Here is a 20817-nt window from a genome sequence, read left to right on the forward strand (position 1 = left end):
TAAACCAACTACTGCAGATGAAGGGCCAAAAAGTGGAGCTGTTTCTATTTACATTAAAAACAAAACAATCTTCAAGACTGGTCTGTTAGTATGGTGTGCTTGAGCTTCTCCACATTCAAATTAGTGTAGACAAAGTCCAATGCCATATCCTTTCAAGCTATATGTCCCCCTCTATGATCCAGGGAGACCATAATACATAAATAAAAATGCTCCCCCATTCAATCTAAATCCCAGTATAAACTGGGATTCCTACATGACCCCTAAATTGCAGGTCCAATGAGTCCTGGACTTTGTAAATGCAAAAACCTTGAACCAGTTAGGCTGTATGCCCACTAGGGACACAAATATGCTTGACCAAGTCCTCGCAAACATGGCGGAGTGTTGCACCCTTCCCAGTGTAATGTCCTCACTACTCAGATCAGACCATAATATTGTCTCTTTTGATGTAAAGGTAAAACCAAGAACACTGATTAACCCTGGAATTTTTAGAAATTACTCTAGAGCAAACATCCTACTTCTAAATAACATCCTGGAAAAATTTCAAGCCACCCAAAATCGTGAGAATACTGTTGTCTATATATAAGCATTCACAGAAACCCTGTATAATCATATTAACAACTGCATCGAGACAACTGTACCCACCCAGGCTAAGCATGGGATCAACTGAAAAAAAGAAGCTGCATTGGTGGAATCCTAACATCAATAGGTTGTATAACAAAATGAAGAAATCTGTGGCTCAAGTTAAGAGGTGCAATGCCCAGCATGGTAAAAAAATCCCTCATTGACTTAAACAAGTAACTCAGGGGGATATTAAAATCCTCCAAAGCCAGATTTGAGATAAAATTAGCTACTCAGGGCAAGGACAATCGCAATGCTTTCTTTAGCTATGTCTGTAACGTCAAAGGCAATGCACAGCAATGTATGGAATTAATTGTAAATGGTGATACCTATATGGAGTTGGAAGATATAGCAAATTTCCTGGCTGACAAATGTAACTCCAATTTAAACCCCTCTCTTCCCAAATACCCCTCAGGAAATATCCACATCCATAATTCCTTAAAATATCACTATAGAGCAGGTGCTCAAGGCATTCTCCAAGGCCAAGAGCACTGTATTGATGAGTCCCAACAATATCCCAGGATGCCTCCTTAATAGCATGAAACATGAACTGTTGAGACCACTGGAGACACTGTTTAAGTACAGCCTCCAAACAGGCTATGTGCCAAACGAATGGAGGACTGCAGCAGCTATCCTGCTACACAAGGCTAGACCATGAGTGAACCAGGGAATTATCGACCCATAAGCCTGACTAGCCTGCTATGTAAACTGCATAGGGAGTATTCATGGATATCCTAAATGACAGCATATACAGCGTACAAAAAGTAGCCTTAAATTGGTTTAGGTTTGTGAAAGGTAAGTCTTGCCTACTCATCCTGATGGACTTCTTCAAGAAGGTCACCAAGGCAATGGAAGAGGGCAAAATGGTGCATAATGTCTACCTTGACTTGGCTAAGGCATTTGACACAATACCCCACTCAGGAATTGTGTGAATGCTCACTAAACTACATATAAAACCATACATCTCTTGCTAGATAGTCAGCTGGCATAAAGACATGACCCAAGAAGTTAGAATGGGGGGAGTGTTCCTCCATGAAAAGGCCAGTTGCTAGTGGAGTTCCTCAGGGCTCAGTGCTGGGACTGTTCCTGTTTTGCATCTACTTCTCTAAGATCAGGGTTTATATCAAGGGCCTCTGGCTGACTAAGTTTGCAGATGATTGCAAATTAGGTAGAATCATTGAATCTCCCCAAGATATATATTCTTCAAGAAAGCCTGACACAGGCTAATAACTGGTGTCAGAATTGTCTAAATCTCAGTGCCAAAAGTTACATCATATTATCTATCAGAAAGATGACTAACCTGGCAAGCTACTACATTGAAAATAAACCCCTAAGAGTAGACTCTGTAGTCAGAGATTTAGGAACACATGTAGACAGTCATTTGGCATTTGATCATCATGCATTTACTGTGGTGAGGTAATCATTCTATGTTGCACAACTTATAAGCAGGAGGATGGCATGTAGATCCAGATGTCATTGTTCCATTGTACCGAGCACTCATCAGACCAATCATTGATCACAGTGCCCCCCTCAGTATGTACCTGGGCAGGCATATGCAACGAATAAGAGTGTTCCCAGTGATTCCTCACAAAAAGAATACATGGTGCGGAAAACAAATCCTATGCAGCAGCCTCAAAGCTTAAGCTTGTTCTTATATTTTATCTCCAATAGGCTACTGAGAGATGACCTATGTCTGACATGCAAAGCATCCTCTGATCCTGATACCTAAACCTTGCCTGCAACATATATAGGCCATGCTGGAGGGACAGGTATGTGTCTCAGAGGCTTCCCATTCTGTGGAACAGGCTTCCCATCCATGTGAAGCCGAATTCATCCCTACAGTTATTCAAGCGGAACTTGGGTCAGTGGATGTCGAAAAGTAAATATACCCCTGGTCTGGCACTTATATCTCTGTTACAGACAGGACGCTTGTAAATGCTCAGTCACCCATGCCCCAAACCCTTGGGAACAAGTACCTATCAAATTGTATTGGAAGTGTGGCTAGGGTTAAAAAGGCCCTGCTATGATGCTAAGATAAGGCACCCTGGGTTAAGGGGATGTACATTATGTCATTTTTTTAAAGGGTAGACAGAAAAGGATATGAGAAACTGTGGAGCTGTGCCTGTGACATCTATTTTTGAGAAAACTCATGAAAGGTTGAATTTTGGAAAGACATAAAGAAATTGTGCATAATTATATGGAAGAGCTTTTGTAAATTGTAATCCATTACAATAAATCAGTTATTTTTTTATAATTGAATAGTGGAAACACAGTAATAAATTGCAAATGCATACAGTGCTCGTTGGCTATGTGTAATGGTTAATGATTTGTCAAATCACACTAGCAGTTAAAATGAATGCTGGATGCCTGACTAAATATCTGGTATGAGTAAAACTAAAAACTAGGCAGTGATAGACAAAACTATTATTTAAGGTACATCGTGTCCATTTGCTGATATTTAGTGTTCTTTATAAAGTGACAGATAAAAAAGGCTGCAGTGGTGCAGCGGTTAGTGTTGTCGCCTCACAGCAAGAGGTTCTCTGGTTCGATTCTCGGCTAGAGCGCCTTCTGTTTGGAGTCTGCATGTCCTCCCCGCTGGCGAGTGATGCTTAAAGACATGCAGGTAGGTGCGTGCATGAATGGGTATGTCTTCTTTGAAGGTTGGGCAGCGGGCTGGCACCTTGGCACCATAAAACTCCACTGCCAATCATTAGCGGACCGGAGTTCAGATCTGGCGACCCTAACCGGGAAAAGCCGAAAGACATTAGTTTTTAGTATAAAGTGACTGATAAAACTTGCAGTTTTTTTTTTATTTTAATCGAAATTTCAAAATGTAAACAGCCAAAAAACAAACAAAAAATGTGCATGGCTTCAAGAAAATAACGCTTGTAATTTGTGCATATCATTTATTGTTTTTGAAATACTGATCATGGTTTAAATTTTTTAAAGATGGAAATTTTTTTCTGATTCTCTTTTCCTATGAAGCATATAAACACAATTGATTTTTATTTCATTTTAGTGTAGTCCCAATGGTAAAACTTAAGGGGGATTCAGCAAAGCTCACTCTATAATTTTTACAGTGTGCTCGTCACAACGCAATGCGCATGTGGACATAAAAAATTTTAGATTGGGTAAACTCCACGCAGTGGCACACATGCACAAATATGGCAATGTTTATGCATGCAAATGTATTTATTTATTTTACATTTGTTGACTGGGATAGTCCATCTGGGTGTGAGGCCATTTTCAGTGGAGGCCTGGGGAGAAAAGCTCCAATAAAACAAGAACATTGACAGGTACAGTTTCGGTTTTACATAGAATTTAACAGAAATATCTAGAGACAATAAAGAAAGTACAATATACAATAAGCAAGGAGAAAGTTATTACAATATAGTAAAGTTATATATATATATATATAGCTATATATATATATATATATATATATATATATATATATATATATATATATATATATATATATATATTTTTTTTTTTTTGAGGGCAGGGGTCGGTTTTTAGTTGATCATTTTAGTATACTTTAATACGTGTACATATGTATACCCTTACAAAAGAAAAGAAATTATCAAATTATAATCTTATTGAAGGTAGCTGATAGGTGGTGTTAACAAGTGGGAGTGGGGTATACATGGAGACTATACAACTTAGGGGATGAAATTTGATGATGGCTTATGTGGTATTAGCCTGGCTTGGTGCAGGAGCAGAGCCACTTGTTAGTGAGGTGGTCTTTGAGCAGAGTTTTGAATTGGTGTAGGTTGGTAGCACTTGGATGTGTTGAGGGATTGAGTTCCAAAGTTTAGAAATGTGGTGGGAGTAGGTTTTAAGCTAATGAAACAAATCAGCATGGTGGAGTGATACAACAACCTGTAAAGCAACCGTGTAGACTCCATGTTCTTGTTGGCCGCGTATTCCAAAACTTTCCAAATACAGCCACAGAAATGAATCTACATGAAAACAAGAGTAAGTAAAAGCTCTTACAGCTGTAGAGAACTGCCCTTAACATGTGACAATATACATATTTTGACCTAATTGCTCAGGGTGGATGCTAGAAAATCGGTGTAACAATCATAATAATGTCATTTTAAGTGCTATGACATAAATGCAGCTTCACTCCCCCACCCCCAAATGAAGAATTTACTTGTAAGTAATGTAAGCTGCTAAAATGTATAAACCTCCATGAAACAGAGTATTGTACTGTAACGTAAGCATGTGCAGGATGTAGCTGATGGATTTCAGTATTCCTCGGTTACAGCATTTGGCCCCTGTGCAGTTTCCCTACCTATATGGTTACTAACCATGTAGATTATGGGCTGTCAGCATTATGAAGCTGTAAATTAGGTCAAAATTCATTAGAATTGTTGAATCACTTTGTGTAGGCACTTCCACAGTGTTCATGTTGAATGCATGGCAACAGTGAATGCTGACATTAGGGGTGTGTGTCAGGTTACTCTTGCAGGGGTGAACATGTAGGGCTGTGAAGGGTGAAAATGCATATAAGCCTTCACAATTCCTACGATCTGTGTCATCCTTTCTATTGTTTGTTAAAATGCATCAGATCTGTCCGCATTAATTTAAAATTTACTTTTTAATTTTTGTCCTTGTTTGCACAATGCAGTGCTTAGTGCAACCATGAGAAACAGAGGAATGAATGGCAGGTTTCTCTGTGTTGTTATGTAACTATTCCTGTGGCAGCACGTGTATGTGTTAGGGCTGGAATATAGTTGATCCTGGGTTTGACTACAGGATATAAAACCTTTCCTTCACTTTTTATGCTCCATTTTTGCTCGATATCCCAAGAATGGAGGAAATATCAATTTTGCCTATGCTTACCTTATTTATGCAAAGTTGCGCAGCGGTGAGGGAAGGTGTACATAGTTGTGGATAGTGCACTAATGAACAAGTAACAGGTGTGTTTAATAGATGCAAGTTATAGCATAAACAGGTGAATTGCATGTTAATCAACCAATTTATCATGGTGGAGCTATTCAACAATGTATAAAGTATCCATGTAGCCTACATCCTGTTTTTTCCTTTATCCTTCAATACCATTGGAGTAGAGACAAGGACATTTTAACTGACACAGTGCTAGGGGGATTCTGCAACTATTCTACATCTGCATGTGCAAGAGGCTGAAGCCAGTATTGCTGGTGCTGCTGACAATAGGTCTAGGCTGAGAAGGAGAAGAGTGTTCAGACACAGGGTAACTTTCCAGATGCTGAATGAGCTGGAGATTGTAGAGTGTGACAGGTTGGACAGGGACATATTACAAGAACTCTGTGAGCTCTGCCACCCTCAACTCAGAGCCAAAGCCAACTGAGGGGAACCCATCCCAGTTGAAGCTAATGTATGTGTAGCCCTTAGAGAATATTAGTTGCTGGTACCTTTCAAAGACCAACTGGGGATGTGATGGGTGTGTCACAGGCATCAGCCTCCAGGATTTTTCACCAATTTCTGGATGCTATACTCATACATGCCAGTGAGCACATATTTCTGCCTGTACTTCTGAAGAGAGTGCCAGCAATATGGAACTGTGTTACCATGTATTACACTACCCTGAAGTACTGGGTGTTATAGATTGCACTCATGTACACATTAAGGCAACATCTGGTGAGTAGGGTAGAATCTACATTAACCACAAGGGATACCACTATACCAGCTGCCAAGTCATATGTAACGCCCAGGGGAATTATCTTGAATGTGTGTGCTGGCAACCCTGGCAGTTATCATGACTCCCATATCTGACACACATCACAACTGTACCAGATCTTTGCTAGGGGGACATCCCACAGGGCCATTTACTGGGGGATGCTGGCTATGCCCTAGAACTGTGACTGATGACACCCATCAGAAGTAGACACACACCCATGGAAGAACACCATAATGAGGCACACGCTTACACTAGCAACGTCATAGAGCATGTGTTTGGGCTTCTGAAGTCACAGTTCCAGTGCCTAGATGTATCCAGCGGATACACAAATATTCACAGTATGTGCTATGCTGCACAATCTAATCCTGTGGAAACAGCTGCAGCTAGATCAGCAAGGGGAGGGCACACACATCCCCCCACCAATGCCTAGGTCACCACAGCCACAGTCAGAGGAGGATTTGGTGGAGGAACCCCAGCTGCTGTCCCTGTAGGCAGATGTAGGCGTGCTTAGTATGCCCTTGCTCTGGCTAGTGACAATGCATAGAACAGTCTCTGACCACTTAATACATTTTTCCTAATTGCATACATATAGTAAAATTGATGACAGGCAACTCACACCCTTACCTCCCCATGTATTGGTTGTGTACTGCTTGCATCAGACAGAGTCAGCCCTGAACTATAGGTATGTCAACTGCTGCATTTGCAAGTTAAGTCCTGAACCTTGAGTGTATTCTTTAATAATATCATGGCATATTCTTGTATGTCCTAACTTAGTACAGTAAGCAAGTAAATAGTGGTGGGTTTGTACAAAAAATACCTTAACATGTGACACCATGGTATATTCTTATATGTCCTAACTTGGTACAGTAAGCAAGTAAATAGTGGTGGGTTTGTACAAAAAAATACCTTAACATGTGACACCATGGCATATTCTTATATGTCCTAACTTGGTACAGTAAGCAAGTAAATAGTGGTGGGTTTGTACAAAAAATACCTTAACATGTGACACCAGACACTTATTTTACTTACATTTATTAATTAGTAATTAGTAGGCCTCAGGCATGAAAGATTCACACAGTCATACCTCTGAAGAACTCTGTTGCTCCTTGCATGGCCTCAGTTTAGCACCATACCTTTGTACTGGTAAAGTATTGAAAATAGAAGTTAGAAAGTGATGATACACATTTCATTTTCAGACTTTTGTGCCATAACAGTAACTGAACTTTAATCCCCCAAAAGAGGAGTGTACCCTTGTTCCTGCCATAACAGTAACTCAGCTATGCTACCCCCAACAAAGAACAGTATATGTGTATTTGTGCCATCCAACCTGGACTTCATTTGTTGACAACTGCATATCATATTATTCCCAGTTAATATCCTCTCACATGTTAAGGCCACTGATACAGATTGGCTTATACACTGCATGTGTTAGATAACAGATGAATGATCAAGAAACACAGAAATGTAACACAGAACTGTATATTTGTAAGCAAAATTATGACAGGTTCTGTGATCATTAACTGCTCTATGTTCAAATATAGTAAAGAGAATTAAAAGTACAAATCACAGCTGATGGTTGATAGCAAGATACATTCTGGTGTAACTGGTTATGTGAAGAATGACTTTCCATTTTGTTGATGCAAAGCTGTTTATGTGACTAAGCGGACTAAGGCATCCCTTCTGTTTTCTGGAACTGTATTGGTGTGAGGGTTCAAATCCTGACATATGTAGAAATGTGTGATGTGTACTATCACATTTTACTGTGTTTGTACAGGTATTGATTATGTGTTCCTTAGTTTTAGTATCTTTTCCTATTTGTCTTCTTATAATTCCAATTTTGCACAATGCGCCACATCCTGAAAAAACATTTGGCTAAGCTTATCTTGTTTGCACAATGCCCAGCATTGTGGAAACAGGGGAAAACCAGATTTCGTAGAAAGAAGACACCCAAAAATAGAAAATGGATACATTCAATTAATGCTGTTATCCATTGCAAAAAGCTGGCCTGGAGTAGATGGGACCGGGGTATAGAAGTAAGCATCAGAAATGCACCTCATGTTTGTGCACTGCTTCCCTGCACACAAACAGGCCAAGCTCACATACATGTGCACTTTGCTAACCATAACACAAATCCAATGCTTGTTGCTCTATGGAATTGTATCTATGATATTTTATTATTGCTGTTTATTGTCCAGTTCCTTTGTATGACTGAAAACTACATGTGGAAACATTGCAAACTAAGGGGATAATAATATAATATAATAATAATATATGTTATGATGCTGATGATAACAATATTAATAATCATATATGTTAGTTACAATACATCCACCCCCCCACCCCATACCACCTCAAATAAGCACTACAACCCTGGGGTTTCATTATTTTGTCCACACATATAGCAACCACAATACAAAGTGTTGTACATAATGTTGTGTGCTCACTCATGGAAAGGGCCACTTGGTGGTGCTCACAACCTTGCTCAGCAAAACTCAAACAGCAAAGTATGCTCAGTAAGGGTAGTTATGTTGTTATACAGCTAGGCCTTGAAACAGCCTACTGGTATTAGGCTACTAGCCTCAGAAGACACTATGAAGCAATGTACCTATGTAGGCCTCCCAACCTCTTGTCTCCCACATGGCCTGTCAATGTCATCTACTGTAAGTTCACCTGCAGTCCTGACAAAAATCAGACTTGTGCCATGGCATGTGCAATAAGTACTGTGTTCTGTAGTCTATTAATTAGATAGGCAGGGGTTCTATTCTCACTGCAGTCAAATGTGTGTGCGTGTGTGTGTGTGTGTGTGTGTGTGTGTGTGTGTGTGTGTGTGTGCGAACACGCTACTGCTGGACTTTGCGATGAGCCTTTTACAGCAGCCTGTGGGACACTTATCTTGTCCTCAAAATACACATGTCTATCATTGCAAGGTTATACAGCAAGTAAAAAAAGCTGCTGTCTACAAATACAAAAGTGAGAACCCAGAACTGGAAGACCACCCTCCTCAGACTAAATTAACAAATAAGACAGCTTGTGCAATCTCTAACCCCAACCCTTATTTTCTTTTTCTTCTTTTCTCCACAGCACAGCAGGGTAGGCCTGGCCCATGGGATCCACCTGCCCCCACTCCACTGGCTATGGCACCAAGGGTCAGCATGTCTGAGCTGCAACCTAGTAGCAACCCTTGTGCTGCCCCTGCACTACCTAGCCCCTCAGGTACTTCTGCCCTGAAGGACAGGTCTGTAGTTCCCCTGGAAGCAGTGGCAGAGGGGGTGAATTTATTGGGTCTATAATAGAAGGACGAATGTTCGGAATGTCGACAACGTCTTGATTGACATGTATGTGTCAAACAACCATTTCAGTGAATGGCCACATCATCAATTTCTTTCCAAGGGAAAGAAATTGTTTGGCCATTGTTTTAAATTTGTCCTTTTCCCCACTGTAGTGCAATCTCGGAGTTAGTATATTTAGTTGGGGCTGTGCCCCCCACATTGGGAGGTGTGGGGGCAAAGCGCCCCACTTTATAGTGTGTGTTATATTGTGTTTTTCATATTTGGCCTATTGATTTCTTTCCCTTGGAAAGAAATCAATGATGTGGTCATTCGCTGTAATAGTCATTCGACACATATGTGTCGATCAAGAGATTGTCGATATTCTGACCATTCGTGCTTCTAATATAGACCCGATTTTATCACCCAAGAAGAACTGCCAAGGACGGTGCATATAATTATGTGCCACACTGTGGCTGCATGCCTATGCCAGAGGGAGACATTGCTCTCCATCACTTCACTGAATAACACAAGGAGACGCAGATGTTAGACACTGCAGCCACTGGTGCAGTGAGGTGACAGTGATGACAGTCTAGTGGGTGAGGACTCGATACTCACTGTCACACAGCTTGACATCCATGTGTTTGCAAGGTCCACACCTTTACTCTATCCATGGTGTTCACCCACCTCTTGTGTTCTTCATGTTCCCTGTCTCTTGTCTTGTATGTCCTATCTGTTGCCAAGTACTTCCTCACCTTGCCAAATTACCTGCCTCAGACATACCTGTGTCCCTTCTCCAACATTCCTCTCTCTCTCTTCAAAAAATAAATAAATAAAAAATAAGCTGCCTGTCCCCTCCAAAAAAGTCCCATACATAGCTCTCCATATTGCAAACATGTCTACTTGACACACTTGATTATGTTGTTGTCACCTCTCTCTCTCTGGAGGTGACAATCCAAATTCAGCTAATCATCTATACTTATGATCAGTTTTTCAGGGCACATTCTCAGTATACATCATATGTTCACAATACATACATGTGTTGTCCACCCCCTCCAAGAAATAAAACCATGGGGGCTTAGTATTTTTTACACACATATATCAACCACACTACAAAGTGTAATATATAATGTGTTCTTCCTCATGGAGATGGCAGTCAGTGGTGCTAGCAACCTTGTTCTGCTAAACTCAAACATTCAACTGTGCGCAATATGGGTACTTGTGTTTTTACACAGCTAGGCTTCTACACACCTAGGACACACTGTACAGTTAGGTTACAAGCCTCATATGAACCTATGAATCTGTGTGTCTATGCAGGCCTCACAACCTGTTGTCCATCACATCTGATGTCATCTACCATAATTTCATCTGCAGCTATGTAAAAGCCAGACTTGTGCCATGGTGCTTGCATAAAGTACGGAGTTCTTTAGTCTGTATACTTCGATAGGTAGTGGTTCTGTTATCAATGCAGTAAACTGTGTGTGTGTGTGTGTGTGTGTGTGTGTGTGTGTGTGTGTGTGTGTGTGTGTGTGTGTGTGTGTGTCTACTTGGCAGAGTAGATGTGCAATCCTACAGTTACTTTCCCATTGGCATGGCTTGCTAGTCTTTTCATACTTGCAGAAGCCTACACATTCATTTCATGCAACCTCCCAACCTCTTGTCTCCCACATGGCCTGCTGATGTCATCCACTATAAGATGACCTGCAGACATATAAAAGTCAGACATGTGCTGTGGCACTTGCATACAATACTGTGTTGTGTAGTGTGTGTACTTTGATAGGTAGGGGTTCTGTTCTCACTGCAGTCAACTGTGTGTGTGTGAAGTAACAGATGTTACTTGACATTACAGAGATCCTTTTACACCAGCGTGCAGGACACTGTTGCTACCATATTCTCAACAACAAACAATGCTAATGTAATCAGCTATATCAGATTATTGCATATACAACCAGGATCAGACACTGACCTGGAGCCAGGCAGATGTCACCTTAGGTTCATAGGAAGTTACTAGGTAGAGGACTGGTGATAGGTATGCTTTGGGGAATGTCTGGTGGGGAGTGAGGGGGTGAAGTTTGCCCAAAACTGTCTGGTAGCAGGTTGGCAATTTCCTCAGGGTCAGTAAGAGTGGTACCATTCAGTACTAGATGGGCACAAAGCTGGGTCTTCACTTTTAGATGTCTGATGTAGCTAAAGAATGCCTCTTAATTATCTTTAGCTAGGGATGCTACTTTAGGTTTTTACATGGCTTTAGAGGACTTTTCAAGATAGCTAATTTCCCTGTTTAAGCTTCTTAGACATTACTTTCTTCCACTTGTTGTATAACCTATGTATGCCCACTAGGATGGCTTGTTTTCTGTGAAAAACTTGTTTTGATCCATTCATGTTCCGACGACACTATACATTTGTATAGCTGTTAGCAGTTATTGTTGACAGTGGTAGCAGGGTTTGCAACTCTTTATAGCATTGGTTAGGAGCCTATAGTTTACTTTGGAGAAATGTTTCATCCTTTCTGTTTTTCAGGGGTGTCAGATATAATTGTGAATGTGAATGAGACTGAATTGTAATGTGAACAGACCAGGGGGCCAACACACAGGGTTAGTGCAGAGAACCACTATGTTGGCCAGTATTAAGTCTATGACCTTCAAGCCCCTTGTGGGATTGCAGACTATCTGTTACACAGCATGGATATTAACAAAGTCCAGGAACCTTAGTTTGTGACTCCAAATTGATGGAAGGATAGTTGAAATCACACATGGCAAAGGTGTTTGGCTGTCTAGTGAGTGACTCAGTTAGGTCTAAGTAGGCAGACTGGTCCTTGGGATTCAGGGTGGGGGACCTGCAGCTATCAATGATATGGAAGGGAGTTTTACATATAGTTAGTTGGACTTGGAATAGCGCTACAGAGATGTACTCCTTGACCAGTCTTATGGTGTATTTGTCTTTAATGAAGATGTATACATCACTGCCTTTGGTTCTTTCCTGTTCATTTTGATGTGTGAATGTGGTGAAGGCATAGTAGCCCTGCATGGTAGGGTGCTCTCTGTAGCCTTGAACCATTTCTTTGTGACTACACAGACATGGACATCTTCCAAGGTAATGAGTTCTTCCAGTGAGTGCAGTTTCTGATTTACACTCCTTGCATTAAGCAGCATAACGTTCAGTTTGTCTGTGGTGGATTTTTTTACTTTGAGACTTTACTTCTGACATCGCCTAAAAAGGCCACCATGGAGGAGGCAAGCACCTTCCTATAGTATGTCTCCAGTCATTCAACATGGACTATGACTGAGTCATAATGGTACTTGTTGTTGAGAGACTTGAGTGTGTGAGTGATCTGATGGACACTGGCACCTGTTAGGCAGCTGACTGTGACCATCTCCTTGTTCAGCCTGGTGAGGGGGACAACTGTGTGTCTCACTATGGAGTTGCTTATGAGAAAGACATTTGGTTTTGAGGTGTTTTGCCTGAGGGGATTATTGGTTGAGACACTGATGTGTGTATTATTCTATGTAGTTGATTCTGTTGGGTCTGCACTGTGTGCAGTAGGTTTGCACCTGGGAGGTCTCCGATCTTTAGTTAGGTTTCTAGCAAGTACCTCCATGTATGTGGGTTTATGTGTTGTGAGCTTATGTGCAACTGGTGAGTTGTATGTGCTGACAACATGTTTGATATCTGTGTTTTTTGTTATGTGAGGGAATTGATTCCAAATTCATAGTATAGATACAGCTCTCACATGTTGTATTAGTTTGTTTTAGCAGTAACTGGTTGTCAGTATATATAAGGCAATTGCTCTGTTGCCTCAAGATGCCCATCTGCATCAGGCTGCCTGGAGACATGATGGGAAACTGTCCATCCATTATGGAAGGTATGTACTGTAGTAACTAGAGGGGAGTGGGCTGGATGGACCAGGTTTTGGTTAAGACTAACAAAATGTGTCTATTCTATGGACGGCTAGGGTTACAAAAATGTGTCAAAGCTTCACAACGCACACCTAAGTTGCTCACAGAGCAGCAGTGCAAGCTCTGAGCAGCTATGGTAAACTGAGTGCAAATACCTCAAAACACAACATTGGAATACAACTGAAACACTATTTTAAACAAGTAAAATAAGGGAAAGGCCAACAGCAAGCCTTATTCCAGCAATCTCCAGGTCAGATGGGTTCTTGGCTGCAGTTTTGCCACAAGGGTGCAGGGAGCCTTCTTAATGTAAGAGGGCTAGTTTTAGTGCTCCAATGATACTAAGTCTAGATTCAGCAAGCCTGAATAAAGCCTATGCTATAAAACTCAGAAGTCTAGAAATCCAAAGTGCAGAAAATCATGATCACAACAGAAGAACAAACATTTTAATTAAAGCAGAAATCCAGTAGAATACTTCAACAAGAGTGTAGACAACAAACCTTCCTAATGTGAAGTAAGTGGCCTGGAACACAAGTGCTTAAACTAGAACTAAGACACTTTCAGAATAACAGACACAATACAAGTTCAACCAGCAATTCCCAGTTTAGAAGGGTGTATGATATCCTCCCCTGCCACAAGAGTCTACACCACAAACCATAACAAAGAGACTTAGAGCAACAGCCATGATAAGCATTCAACCAGCAGTTCCCAGCTCAGAAAGGCAGAGGCTACCCTCGCCTCCCACCAGAGTGTAGACTACAAACCTTCATAATATAAGACACCTGCCCTGAAGCCCAAGTGCTTAAACCAAAAGGAATAGGCTTAGAATCACAGTTACAGTGTAATGTGATACCAGACAGATAACAGTGATATGTCTGTTAATCTACCCACATACATCATGTCATGGTTAGTAGGCCCTGTGTTATCTTGATGAGAAATTTCTGTGGTCTCTCCAGCTGCTGCATGTGTCTGGTGAGGTTCCTGCAAAAGAAACCATTATACTGTATTACTCTTCTGATGAGTTTGACTACAGTGCTGTCATACAATCTTGAGATCTGCATGTGATGGCATGTCTTATGATGTGCACCATACATATGTACTAGAAAACATTAAAGAGAAAGGTTATAAAGTAATGACACATTACAGTTCCTGACTACACAACCCTTACAAGACAATACACTAGAAAGTACTGTCATAATGCTGCTATCTAATGTATCATTTGGCAAGGCAAATATAACTGACAGGTACAATTATCAGTTCAACAGCACAAATGCAGATATACTAGACACTGATGTAGCTATGAACCCTGTGCATCAGACACAAAGCTTTTGTATCCCTGAATGCAAAAGAGACGAAACGGATATGGCACAGTTATGATCACTTGCACAGGGTGCTGGGGGTGCTGCAGGAGGCCTAGGCCAACACAAAAGGTCAGTGAGTGTCTGTGAGGGAGAAAGTGAAGCAGGCAGGCTGTGTATGTGTCTCTAGGGGTCCTTCATGTGAAAGTGGTGTGTGAGAGTCAAGCTCGGTGCTAGCTCTATATCTTGGTATGTTGGACAGGTGTGAGCACTGCATGGTAGAGGTGGCAGTTCATCATTGTTACCCTAGACCACGGGAACTGGCTCTACCAGGAGTTGCACTGGCACCTCCACGCCCAAAATCAAATGGAGTGCTGCTAACTGAGTATGATGGATGTCTGCTGGGCATGCTCCCTTCACAGGAATGCCCAGGACCACGACCCCATGGTGGCCACATCTGGGTGTGGACAGCACATTCCCCAATGGACCAGTAGAAGTACTGCCAGCATAAGAGGTAATCAGGAACAGCCACATTGGCTCTCAGCAGATGTTGTGGCTGACCTACACCCATGAGGATGCCATTCACCTTCCAGCAGATGTTCCATCACAGACACTGCTTGTTCCATGACAGACATCCCATGTTCCAATGCGCCATTCATCCAATCCAGAAAATTGGCCACATGGTGGAGGCAGTCACACATGTCAGATTGTGCTACATCCACAGTCATGAGCATTTGTCTGGACCGCTTTCTGAATGTGCCTGTACCTCCATGATGGCCCTAAATAAATGTTGACTGATACAGGAAAGGACACCTGCAGCAGGTGGAGGAGAGATAGCAGGGCCCCTCTGAGCATCCCTTATCAACCCTGCTGTGTGACACCTCACCAACACTTTGGCTAAACCCAGACTCAACAGGGACTGAAGCCACAGCAGCCACACTTCCCTGCTCAGTGTCATCACCCTCCATTGTTCTATACCCCTATATCTGTGGGCTCAGTGGACTGGGTAGATGTAAACCTGGTGGCTGTGTCTGTGAAAAAAGAACGGGGTGGCTGGATGTCAACCTCTGTGTTAGATTCAACCTGATCACCCCCTGACTGTGCCTCAGTTGTTTCATCATCATCATCAGTATCTGGTGAGATGGTTCATCTCCCAGGCTCTAGCTTGTAAATGTTTCATCTCTGAAGCCCCTGCTTACACTTATCAAGGGTATCTGAACTTGTCAGAGATTTGAGATGCATGGATAGGCTTAAAAAGGCCCTTGTGGTCATGAATCTATGAGACACTGACATCATGTGGCACAGGGCCCACACTCCCACTGTCATGATAACCTGTGATATAAAGGGAGAAATACAGGCATACATTAATACCTGCACTACTATAGTGGAGTATATGCTAAACAACTAGCAGTGCTACCACTATTACAGACAGTGCAGCAATACACACAACAGGCCTAAAATGACACATTAGATTACTAGAAATTGATCTGTAGTACTGAAATAACTTGATTTGGCTTACCACCAGCAGGAGGCCTATGATACTGGATTCCTGATGGTCCTGAAAAAAGTTAAGCAGGAGGTAATACCAACATTATCACATTTAACAGTAAGACAGGAGGTACTACATGTAGTCCTCTCAATCAGCATGATGTGTTACTTTAAGAAGAATGTGGCTGACAACTCCAAACTGAGCTTATTACTGTACTAATATTCAGCCCCCCCAAAAAAACTTAAGTGACACAGAAGTAGCTTATTTTAATTGTTTTACTATGCAGCCGTATTGAGATGGTCATATAACAAAGCCTACCTGGAAGCTTTTCCTGGGACTGAGTGGGAGTTGCACCCACATCAAGGACATATTGTGGGCCAGCCTGCTGTGAGTTGTCCTGTGTCAGAAGATTCACTAGGAATTCCTCATTGGAGATGAGAGGTGGTACTGCAGCAAACCCACCACTGGTTACCCTCTAGCCTCAAGCAACAGCAGCTGCATGCCTCCATGCAGATGTGAGCATGTCAGTGGCCCTGTGGCACACTGGCTCATAAGTACGGCAGTGGCGACCCACGGCATTTATGTTATCCGCAATTTGCTGCCATACCCTCAGCCTCTCTGGCATATTGGGATTGCCCCTTCCAAGATGCAAAGTACCATGTTGATGCACTATTATCATGTTTTCTACCTCACTGAAGGGAGGTCTGCACCTCAATGACATTTCCAGTCCTAAAACACAACAGAATGCTAATACACATAAGTATCACATAACTACAAAGTAACTGTTACCAGATAAAAAAGTTAAGGTAGGCAGTCAGTAGTATCCATTGGAAAAACATAAAACAGTCTACAGATGTGGAATACTAACAATAGGCATGATACAAAGCAAGGAGAGTAGCAAGAGCAACATATCTTTGTATGTGCCACAGTAATAACTCAACTGTGCCACCCCCGAAAAGAACAGTCCATTAAAGTTTGTGACATAACATTAACTTCTCTTTGCTTCCCACACCCACTAAAGAATGGGCACATGAACCATTTTACTAATAAAACATATTGGAAATGCTAAACATGCATTTAAATGACCTGCCCCTGAAACATTTGTACATGTGTATCACACAGCTTACTATTTTCTTGTATTGTCAATCATATGTACCTCTGAAATGGCTTGACAAACATGGCAATCAGTACACTTCTAACTAATGCATACAGATAACAAAGTAAAAGGCTTTGATTCACATTATTTATTAATATATTCCAGCATATGCATTATGTAGGTAAAGAAATGACAGCATACCTGCTGGAGTTCAGTACTATTCCGTAAAGACAGCTTTGTAAAATAGTTTGCTTTGCTGAACATGTAGCAAGTATCCTCACTATCAGTTTGACTAGCTACACATTTGCCTTTTTATAATGGAGTAGATTACCAATGGACTGCATATGTCTAGGCTGTGTTTCAGAGACACTAATTACAGCATAAGCAACTGTATTGCATGCTAATCAACAAATCTGGTGGAGCTATTCAACAAGTTATAGAGCAACCATGTAGACTCCATGCTGTTTTTCCTGTGGATTTTAAAAGTAGTGGAGTACAGACACAGAAAGTCTACACAGACAAAATGTTAGGAGCTGCTGCTGCTTAACTCCATTTGTTTGTGCTATAGGCTGCAGGCAATTCTGCTGCTTCTGCCAATAGGCATAGGCCAAGACAGAGAAGGGTTTTCAGGCCACATTTAACTTATCACAACATACATGACATGGACATTGTAGAGTGCTACAGGGAGGACAGGGACACAATACAGGAACCCTGCAACCACTGCTGGCCTCAACTCAGAGCCACAGCCTTTACCTCTCCATGTATTGGGTATGTACTGCTTACATCGCAGTCATCCCTGGACTAACACTGTGTCAACTGCTGCATTTACAAGGTAAGTCCTGGACATGTACTGTATTGTATAATAATATTATGACATATTCTTGTATTTTATCACTTGTTACAGTAAGCAACTACAAGGCGGGAGATTTGCACAAAAAGTAATGTCAAATATGACAGTAGAGACTTATTTAACTTATATGTATCTATTAGCAAGTAGTACGCCTCAGGCCTCAAAGATTCACACATTGATACCTCCCTGAAGTAATGATGATCCCAGCATCCCCTCAGTTTGGCAACATACATTTGAAATGGGAAATCATAACAGAGAAGTTTGAAAGTAATGAGAGACATAGCACTTTCTGGCTTCACCACCCTCACAAGATCAAACCAGCAGAATGCAAACAAAGAGAATAACCAGAGTAACATAGCCTTGTTTGTGCCATGACAGTAGCTCAGCCTGGGTCCACTCCCCTTGAAAGAACATTATACCCTTGCATGTTCCATGACGGGAACCCACCTTTGCTCCCCACCCCCAAAACAGCAGTCTATGCTTGTTTGTGGCATCCAACCTTCCATTAATTTAATGGCAACTGCATATCATATTGTCCCCAATGAATAACCGCACACATTTTAAGGTTAATGATATAGACTGGCTTACACACTGCATGTCCCTGAGTACTGGTCAGATAACTGATGAATGACCAAGTAACACAGAAAATTAGGACATGGCTGTATACTTGCAAGGAATAATCATAGCAAGGTGTGTGATCAGTAAGGGACTACATCCAAATATATTACATAAAATACATTTACAAATATCAGGTCATGCTTGATATCAGTGTTCATTCAGTTGCACTTGATTGTGTGAGGAATTATGTCATGTATTTGGTGAAAAGCTTTTTGTGGGGCAAAGATGGATAAGTCCCCAATCCTGTTTTGTGACAGTGCATTGCAGTTGCAGTTAGGATCCTATGTAGTCATATCTCATGTGTACTAACAGTTTCTGCTATGTATATCATAGACTGATTTTCCGCATTTCAAGTAATTCTTCATTTTTTTATACTTTTTTCTTTTTTGGGGGGCACTGTTTGTGTGATGATCCACTTAGCACAAAAGACTTTGGCTATGTGCCTTTCATTTGAGTGTAGAGTGGCAGTGCATAAACCAGATGAATGGGACACCCATGTAGCAGACAGGACCCAGACAGCTACACACATACACTGGTTGCATTCAATTAATATTATTTTGTTGGACTCCTAGTCAAGGAACATGGGTGCAGACTGCTGCAGAGGGACTATCATGGCTCTGATAACAAGGCAGAGGCATGAAATTGTCTGGCTACCGGTATTCCCGCACTGGTGAATAATGTAGCAACCACTACAGAGAACTCAAGATGAGGAAGAGGATACCCTCAACCATTAGATTGAGGAATGTAGGACTGAGGGTACCTCACAGATGTGTAAGTATCACTTACAGAGACTACTTGGTAGAGTTAAAAGTTGGATATATTCAGGATTGGTATGCTTAATAGTATTCTGTTGTGTTCTGTTTTTTTCCACATCTGTCACAGACTGGGCACTGAATGTGTGAACCCATGCAACTAGATTGGCATGGATGCCAGATGCTTGTATTATGTATGCATCCCAAAACAAAAAAAATACTAGCAAAAATTGTGTAAATGCATTCAACAACTAAACAATACACAATGGAAAAATAACAAGGAAGACACAGCCAACCTATTAAAATGCTTGGTAAATTACATAATTATCTCCTAAAAGCAATACATTCTCAATACATGCTTAAGAATTATAGTACTTTACAAAATAATAGTGGCATTCAGTCCTGGAATTTTGTCTGCATATAGTTTTAAAACATACAAGCTTATTTTTAGTGTCACCCCCTCTTGTATTAGTATACATGCATCTTTCTATACAATGTTTAGACAAAGAATGTTTTAACTAATGCATTGTCTAAACATTGTATAGAAAGAGGTGGAAGTTGCTGAGTGCAGCTATTAGCCTCAAACCTGTACTAAAAGCAAAACTGATGAAATTGTAATTACCTTATTGTAAAGTTTTAACTGTATTTTAAATGTTTTTATAAAGTAATATAATTCTTAAACATGTATTGCGAATGTATTGCCTTAAGAAGATAATTATGTAATTAACTAAGCAGTTTGATAGGTTGGCTGTTTCTTCTTTTTTATTTAAAAAGAGTGCTGTGGTTAGTTAGTTTTATATTGCACTGAGGAAGGGTTGCACCTGGAAGCTCTGAGGAATTTTATTTGCAATGTTATTAAAGTTATTTTCTATTGGCTTTGTTGGTCTGGCTTTGTGTCTTTCCATATGTATACATTCCAACAGTGGGGTTACTTCAGCAGTAAAAGTTATGACACATTTATTTGTTACTTATACAGTTGTATCAAATTGAGCATTCATTTTTTAACTGTAATAGGGAAGTATGCATGCATTACTCTGGAGGGTAAAACAACAGTTCATTATTACAAAGTAGTCATAGGTTGTCCCTTCAAAATCCACACTTCCCAAATATATTAAATATATATTATATATAATATATTAAATATGTTAAGGTTTCATCAGTATTGCAATGTAAAATCAGAGCTGAAAAGCAGCGTCACCACTAGCTTGCTGTAAACTGTAATCAGTATATTTGGACCACACATATGTGCAATGTATGCACATACCAAGGATT

This window comes from Protopterus annectens, chromosome 1.part2, assembly GCF_019279795.1.
Source record: "Protopterus annectens isolate FY-2018-M chromosome 1.part2, PAN1.0, whole genome shotgun sequence".
NCBI classification, from domain to species: Eukaryota; Metazoa; Chordata; order Ceratodontiformes; family Protopteridae; genus Protopterus; species Protopterus annectens.